This window comes from Larus michahellis, chromosome 9 (genome assembly GCF_964199755.1).
Source record: "Larus michahellis chromosome 9, bLarMic1.1, whole genome shotgun sequence".
Classification (NCBI taxonomy): Eukaryota; Metazoa; Chordata; class Aves; order Charadriiformes; family Laridae; genus Larus; species Larus michahellis.
The window spans coordinates 8,045,592-8,053,484 of NC_133904.1; positions in this window are offsets into that span (position 1 = coordinate 8,045,592).

The window sequence follows — 7,893 nt, forward strand, 5'->3', positions numbered from 1 at the left end:
GAAAGAGCTGTGGAGCAAAGTAAGGTCACGTTACTTAATGCCGATGCGCTTTCAGAGTGCTGCTACAAAAGCGACATCCCGTCCCAGCAAGCTGTGTGTGTGTGAACCCAGCCTGTCTTCTGCAACATGGCAGGGAGAATTTCTCTCATAGGCACCTACAAAGCTCGGAATAGCTCTCTGCAAAACTCTACCTGAAAAGATGCTTCTAAGACACAATATCTAATGCTCATCTCCCGCCCACCAGCTCTCTGTCTGTGCAACTCTCGCACTCCTCCGTCTCTGGCACAGCTAAGCAGAGGGCAGTCCCGGCAAACGCTGCAGGAAACATCCTGTGCCGCGGTAGTGCACACATCTGGTGTTAAGATGCTCGAGGAGATGGGATTAGGATCCCAGTTTTTATTCCGACGGAGCGGCAGAAGGCCAGATACGGCTCTGATGGGCACACCAGACACACAGACTGGCAACTGGCTCCTCACCGTGAAGGGGCAGCTGAGCCAGACATCTGAGAAGGCAGTGGGAGCACAAGGGGAATGCTTAATAGCAAAGGAAAAATCCTGGCAGACATTTTAAAATGTTTTTAAACCTCTTGTTAAAGAGGATTTAAGAACTAGGCGTGTGTAGGGAAAAGAAGCTTAATTTATGATGAATGTTAATACCAGCTCCTTACATACGATACTGGCCTCAAGCATCCCTGAGGTATTTGAGGGACTAGTGCTGTGGTTATGATTTCAGTGCATAGGGGAAATTCTCTTGCATTATTAAACAAATCATGCCCCGTGTTGGCCTTTGATTTGATGTACGTTAACGCGTAGTCGATGTTAGTCAGCTGGGGGTACAGGATTCTGCAACTTGTTGCCATTTTGAAAACACGTTGGAAAACTGCTGACTGAGATCCCCTCCTTCATCATGGCCCATCAAAGGGAACAGGGGTTAAATATTTTAAAATTTGAGGGGAAAAAAAAAACAAACCAAAGTTTTAAATAAATTACCCTTTGGCTGTATTTGTTTAGCATAACATTTATTATGGAAGGAACACTTAAACATTTGCAAAGTTAAAAGTTTGATTTTACTTATTATAGAAATCAGCCCTAATTGCCCGGTTCCCATTAAATCCTCGCTTTCCCAAAGGTGGAGAGTCAAAAGATTTACCCCAGCCAGAACTCACTGTCTGGTTTTGTTCATTTATATCACAGGTCTCTCTCCTGAGGTAGTTGACTAAGTAAGTGACATTCATAGAAGTAGCAGGAGGGATAAAACCTGGCCAAGAAACCACGTTGACTTCTTTGCATCCTTTTCTATTTTTCACTGAGCATTCCCGTCCTACAACGCCCAACTGTTCAAGGGGTTAAATAATAAAATTTAGCGTTTTCCCCTCTAGGTCACTGGTCGCGGTCCACCACAGGTCATGCCACAACCAGCTAATGGCTGCTAAGTGGTCTGTGCGAAATTAGTTTAGTGGGTCTCAAGCCAGACGCTAGTTGACAGATGCCCAAAAATCAGTCTCCAATTGGCTTCCTTCTTGGCAGTCACAGCGAGTTGGTCAAGGCCATGCAAATTCAGCGGTTCCCCGAGGCTAGGAGCGTAGACAAGGTTGTTTGTGAATACTTTCCTCTGTTGTGAATGCCAGAAGTCTTCAGAGAAGGTCACAGCACAAGGCTATGAGCGCCAGTGTCTGAGGACCACGCCGTCACCTCTAATTCAGCTATCCAGGGAAGTGGTGGTAGCAAAGGTAGGAAAACACTGCTGAAGCCTCCCAGCAGAGGCAGCCCTGAGGCCAACGAGAGGATGCAAGGTGGCAACGGGAGGCTTGATCAAAGTTTTCACCCTTTGGCTTGTCCTGCACGGGAGAGGAGGCTGCAGAGCTGCCGGTCAGACCAAACCAATTTAGCATTCCCTGCAGTAACAATAAAAATCCAATCTCCCTCCCTCTCGGCCTTTTCCTCCTGATGCCAAATTTAAACGACCTTACTTTTTTGGCAGCAGGAAACTTCACAATTAAATATAGAAGCAGAGCAGACTTTCAGATGGAAATTACAGCAAGGGAACAACAGATGGCATTGTTTGCTGGGCTGGAAAAGCTGCATCTGCTCTGAGAAGAAATGCTAATCGGAGCTTAATTAGGCATTCAGAGGGAACTGTACCCCATCCCCAGGACAACGGCCATGTGTACATGATCCTGAAAAACACAAGGAAGTAGATACAAAGTCATCAAAAATCCTTACTGGACCAAGTTCAAATTAAGCGCATAATATGATAGGGCAACCCAGAGACTCTCCTTGCGCTGAAATCCATCCGAGCCACTCAAAATAAAAATGTAACTGGTGAAGTCTTATTTTATTTCATTTGCAAGTGGTCAGTGATTGAGTTTTCAGTTTCAAAGCAAATAATTCTAGCATAACCCTGGAATCAGATCCTACCCTGGCCGCTCTCTGACTCTCAGAGGTGTGGCAAGATTAAAGGGTAGCTGAGATCTTTATAGCAAGTACCGCAAATGGGAATAATAGTGTCGGAAAGATCAATAACACACACCTTGCCTAGGATAACTGATCCCTCTATAGACACACAAAGGAAGAAAAGGAAAGGATGGAAGGATGGTGGAAAACCTTCCCTGGTTCATCCCAACTGGGTGTTCAAGCACAAAATGAGCCCCGTGGCGCGCGGTGCTTGTGCGTGGTCTAAAGCAGAGCACAGGAGGTTGTTCCTCCCTCCCTCCTTCCCTCCTTCCCTCAGCCCTGCCAGCTTACCCCGGAGGTGCAGGCAGGCAGGCAAGGCTCTGTGCGTCCTTATTTCAGTGTCTTCTGTTTGGAGTACCAAACTGCCACCTCAATTTGGAGCCGGCAGTGCTGTTTGCAAAACAAGCGTTCCACCAAGAGGCTAGCCCCAGCTGCCAAATTTGCCGGCACCGCCGAGACCCCCCCTTGTGCTGAGGTTTTGCATTCGGGCCCTCATCTTGTTTAAATATGCTCTTTCTCCCCTAGGTAGGTGACTGCTGCCAGCCCCGGTGTGGTGCTTGGGGCTGCTCTGTGGACCTGGGCTCACCATACCACTTCAGATGCCGGGGGCACCGTGCACCTCACGGGCAGTGCTGATGGGAACCCCCCGTTTTGCCGATCGCGCACCCCACTTCCAGTAGCCCTGGAAACAAGCCTGAGCCCAGCCGCATGGGGAAATCAACACCTACAATCAGGCCTTTTACACCTACAAGATGTTCGTGAACAGGGATCGTTACTGATTTCAAACAACGCTCTCCAAACATTGCCAGAAAAATCACTGGAGATCAAAGGCATTTTGGAACAAGTGACTTAGAGCTACAGTAAAGGAAAGAGTTTTCTTGGCACCGAGGCAACTTACAGTGACTCCAAAGACGGGTGAAGAGAGATGTAACAGGATCCTAAAACACTTCTGCCTTCAGCGCCATTCTGCTTCAGAGGGATGTCAAATCCTGGTCTGGCACTACAAGCCTTGGGGCAGCTAGAGGACAAGGTGGTCTGCCTGACTCTGCCACAGATGCTGAAGCTGTAGGCACTGATGACGCTTATTCCAGGGACTGCTGTGCCCCACTGACACCACAGTTTTGAGCCCCTGGCTTGGTTCGTTGGCTCTGACCTACCTCCCGTGGGCTGTGAGTGTGCTCTGTATCCCATTAAACATCAGGACCCCCATCATGTCTCTTTGAGAGGAACCTTGGAGATTTGCTGACTCTCTATAGCTCACTGACAGCAGATTTATTACTGCTCTAAGTTGGAAGGGACTTCTCCACTGATGAAAGTGGTGGCTGTACCCTTGCGCATGCTGACCTGGAGCTGGCCTTCTCCCAAGCACCGTATCTCCATGGTATGTGGCAGGCAGCAGGCACTGGGAGCAGATTTTGCATAAAAGAACACGTTGCAGGTGTCCAAGGTCACAGATATCAGGGAAGGCCATGTGCAGAGGTTCTGCTCTCCTCCAGAGATGGCATGAACCGACCTGTCTTATCAGAGCAGGAGTAGGCTGCGTGAGTCAGATCTTCCTATGCAACGCAGGGGGGTGGATGGGTTGCCCCGTTCTCTTCAGGGGCTGTCCAAGCAACCGTTCTCTAGCATTGCCTTCACGTGGTGAAGGCTGAAAGATCCAAGGTGTCAGAGCTGCCATCCTCCTGCTGTTCATTGCCCATACGCTGCTAGGATTGGAAGACCTAGCAGCCCAGTTGAAGGAGAGGTGTCCTCACACCATGAGATTGTGCTAATTGAGGCCAGCCTGCCAGCGCAAGCCTTGAACTTTGCTGACTTGCGAGGGTTGAAGCTCAAGGGCATAGCAAATGGCAGACACCACAAGGTCTCAGCTTTCCAAGAACAGCTGGAGAGCTGGTCCCAGCACATCCACATGTATCGGCACATGGGTCTCAAAGCAGGGCTGCTGCTGCCCCAGTCTGAAGCTTCCAGTGTTCACAGTCTGGGAGCAGACGCAGGCTTTGGCTGGCTGCCTGGAGTTTAAATGTCTGTGTTTTAGACCCAGACTTCCTTTTGAGCAGTTCCAGAGGGAAACGAAAAAAGAAAAAAAAAACATTAAAAATATCAAAAAGCATCCCCAAGAACCTAATTTATCCGTCAATGGCCAGTTTACTGCCATCCCTTGAATGTGAGAAAGGCAGAGAGGAAGTGTGACCGGGGAGCACAACGGGCCACTTGGCTGCCCTCGTTGGCTAGTGGGGTACCGAAGGCAGCCAAGGGACTCCAGAGACGGCAGTGAGCAGCTCCAGCTGGGCAGTGGTCCTGACAGCATCAGTGGTCCTGGCAGCACCGTGTTAGCAGGAGGGAGAGGACCTGCTGCCTTGCTGTGTATCAGCCCCAGTGCTGTCAGCGCTTCCTACCCGTTCCTAGGACTTGAAGGCTACGTCCTTGGGCTGTCCACCTCCACGAGCCCAAAAATCTCTCTTTTTGGTGGGGGCAAGTGCAGGAAATGAAAAAGTGATCCCAGGAGGTTCTCAGCACCATCCCCCCTTCCCAGCAGGATAGCGTGTGAGTTGTTTTCTTGAAAACAAGATCATTTACGCTCCATGTGAAACAGGGCAAGCTCAATGACTCCAATCTGGCCTTCTCTGAGAACTTGTTTCAAAATCTGGCCTGTAAAGACACATTTCCAACAGTGCCAAGGCTCAGCACCTGGGGCTTCTGGAGCAGGCTTTCTTGTTCTCTGAGAAAGGATTACCAGAGGGTGCATGTATTTAAAAAAAAAAAAAAAAAAAAAGGAGGGGGAGAAAAGACACAATGAACTATTGCTGTAGAGTCCTCTAGTGGTGAACATTTCACAAACCACCCGAGCATGTTCCCAATGAACTCACATCCCCGTTTCTATTTTTGATTTACATAAAAATGCATGTACAATAAAATTCCAACGTGCGACTATTTTAACCATTTATGAACAGTGTCAAAGGCAATGGTCCAAAGGGAAACAAACCAGTCTTCCTTCCCACTACCCCTCAGTTCCGAGTGTCATCTCCCGCCCAAGACTAGACAGTATTCTAGATGGGGGGGTTGAGACCTCATATGCATTAAAAAACTCATGATATTGCCCACGCAGTTTCTGTTGTTGCTGCTGCTCAGAGAAAGGGCTGAAGAGAGATAACCTGCAGAAGTGAATTGTCGCCACACATGTGCCAAAATATTTCCCATTTTAAAATCCAGACAAAAACTGGATGGTGGTGCAGCATTATTGTGCTGAAGGGCATAGTCCAGCTCAGCCTCCAGCAGCTATAGCAGTGGGTTTTGATGAGCAGCTGAGTTTAGGTGAGATTTCAAGCCCAAGTAATTTAAAGTATTCTTCACTTTCCCCTTTGCTGTCTCCTTCCTCCCATGTTGCCCCCAAGGCTGCTTTGTTTCTGTTCCTGTGCGCTGTCAGTCCAAGGACGTGGCCTTGTGCAAAATCCATACCCAGCTCTGAGCAAAACGGCGTTTGCAGCAATTTGAATATGTGACAGAGGAGAAAAAAAAAAAAAGCTATTGCCTGCTGTGAGCTCCCTCTGCTTAAGAGAGAAGCACTGCCCTTGACAGGATATTTCCCTTCCTAATGAGGCCATCACGTCTGTACCCAGCCCTCTCCCTTCAGGCTGGGGTCTTCTCAAACGTGGTTCCATTTCTGCTTCAGAACCAAGGAAGAAATCTTACAAAGGTTTAAGACTTCATTACAAAATATACTCTCACTAGCTGCAACCAAATTATCGGACACTCTTTCTTTCTGGTGACTCTTTTCCCCCCTCCCCTCTGAATAATCACCCGTGAATACTGCCCTTTGAATCCCAGCTTCTGCATTGGAATAGCTGTATTGGCACCTGCTGAAGACAACCTGCTAGTCGTTGACGGGCTGCAGAATGTAAGAAGCATCAAAAAAAAAAAACCCAAAAAAAGAAGGAAAAAAGGATCATAAAATCATTAGCAAAATGGAAGATGCTGCCTCTTAAAATGCTGCTACACCCATGTTAACAAGCAAGTCAGATGACTGAAGCTTTAAGAATTTTTTTAAAAAAGTATTTATCCTGTTGAATATTTACTCTATATTTGAACCAGCACATAAAAATAATACAATCCTCGAGTCACATAATTTAGGCTGGAACAGGCCACAGGCTGGTCCAACACTTGGCTTAACACAAGCCCAGCTAGACCAGGTTGCTCAGGGACTTGTCCAGCTGAGCTCTGAATGGAGATTCCTCCACCTTGTGTGTAATACAGTACCAGATATTCAAATAATTCATGTAATGTTTCATCTTTCTCTGTGGTCAGACTCCGTGCTCCAGTTGCTAAGCTTTCCTAGCTGAAAGCTGCAGTACTTGGTATGTGTTTGAATTTACAGGTCCGTTCCCACTGATTTAGTTTAATTATTTTTCTTCAGGCCTGATGTCCCACCAGTAAGCACAGACACCTCCTCGAATACTTCTGCTGAGAAGGAAGGCTTTAAGCTCATCTCTGCCAAACCCTCCGCAGGGTCCAGATGCTCGCTGGTGTCACTGTTAATTAGACTGATTTCAGAAGTGCTTCCTGTAAACTTAAACTGAGCTGCCAGCCCCGTATCAGTCCTGCCTGCCTGCATTAGTTTATATATCCCCTAATGTCCAAATCAATAATATTATGTACTAGTAAATAATGATGGTTTCATAAAGCTGAAGTAATAGAGATTTAGAGCGTTGTTTCAGCTAAAGAAATGAGCCCCTGGGGTCTGTTGTTTGGCTGTTGATTTTGCTATGTCCCATAGGAGGATTTCAAAGCACTTTCAAAGTGGCTTTTCGCAAGGGGATTAACAGACAGACCAGTGCCAGAGCCCTGGGAGAGGAGATATTGTTGCATCCAAGTGGGAGAGTTCCCTTTTTTCCCCTTCCCCTGTCTTCTCCGTGCCAGTGAAAGGTATGAAGAAAATAAAGTACCGTATTCATGCAAACTTTCCCTTTACCTTATGCTGAATTTCAGTCACAACCACAAAGTCCATTTTCAGCTACTGACTCCAAATTCCATTATTTAATTTTTCTCGTGGAGTTTAAACTTCTCCTATTTTTTAAATGGAAGATTTCCAACAAAGACTGTTAAATGTATTTTAAGGTCATTTGTTTTTTTTTTTTTTTCACTGTAAAACTATTTTCTGTCCAAAAATTGTTCACCGTAAAATTCTAACTGGATGCACGTCTTCCTCCTTACAGATATGAGGATTATGTTTCAGGAAAGATAAGTACTCAGATACCAGGTAACTGACATGCCAGGACAACTAGACTACGTGAGATGCTCTGGGATAACAAAATTTTTCAGATAAACAAGAGATTCATTTTAAAGGCCAGGATGAAATCTAACTACTGACACCCTGAGCAAACCCCTTCTGCACCCCAGGAAGAGGGGAACTGGAACCTGTTTCTCCGAGTGCTGGATTTGAGGT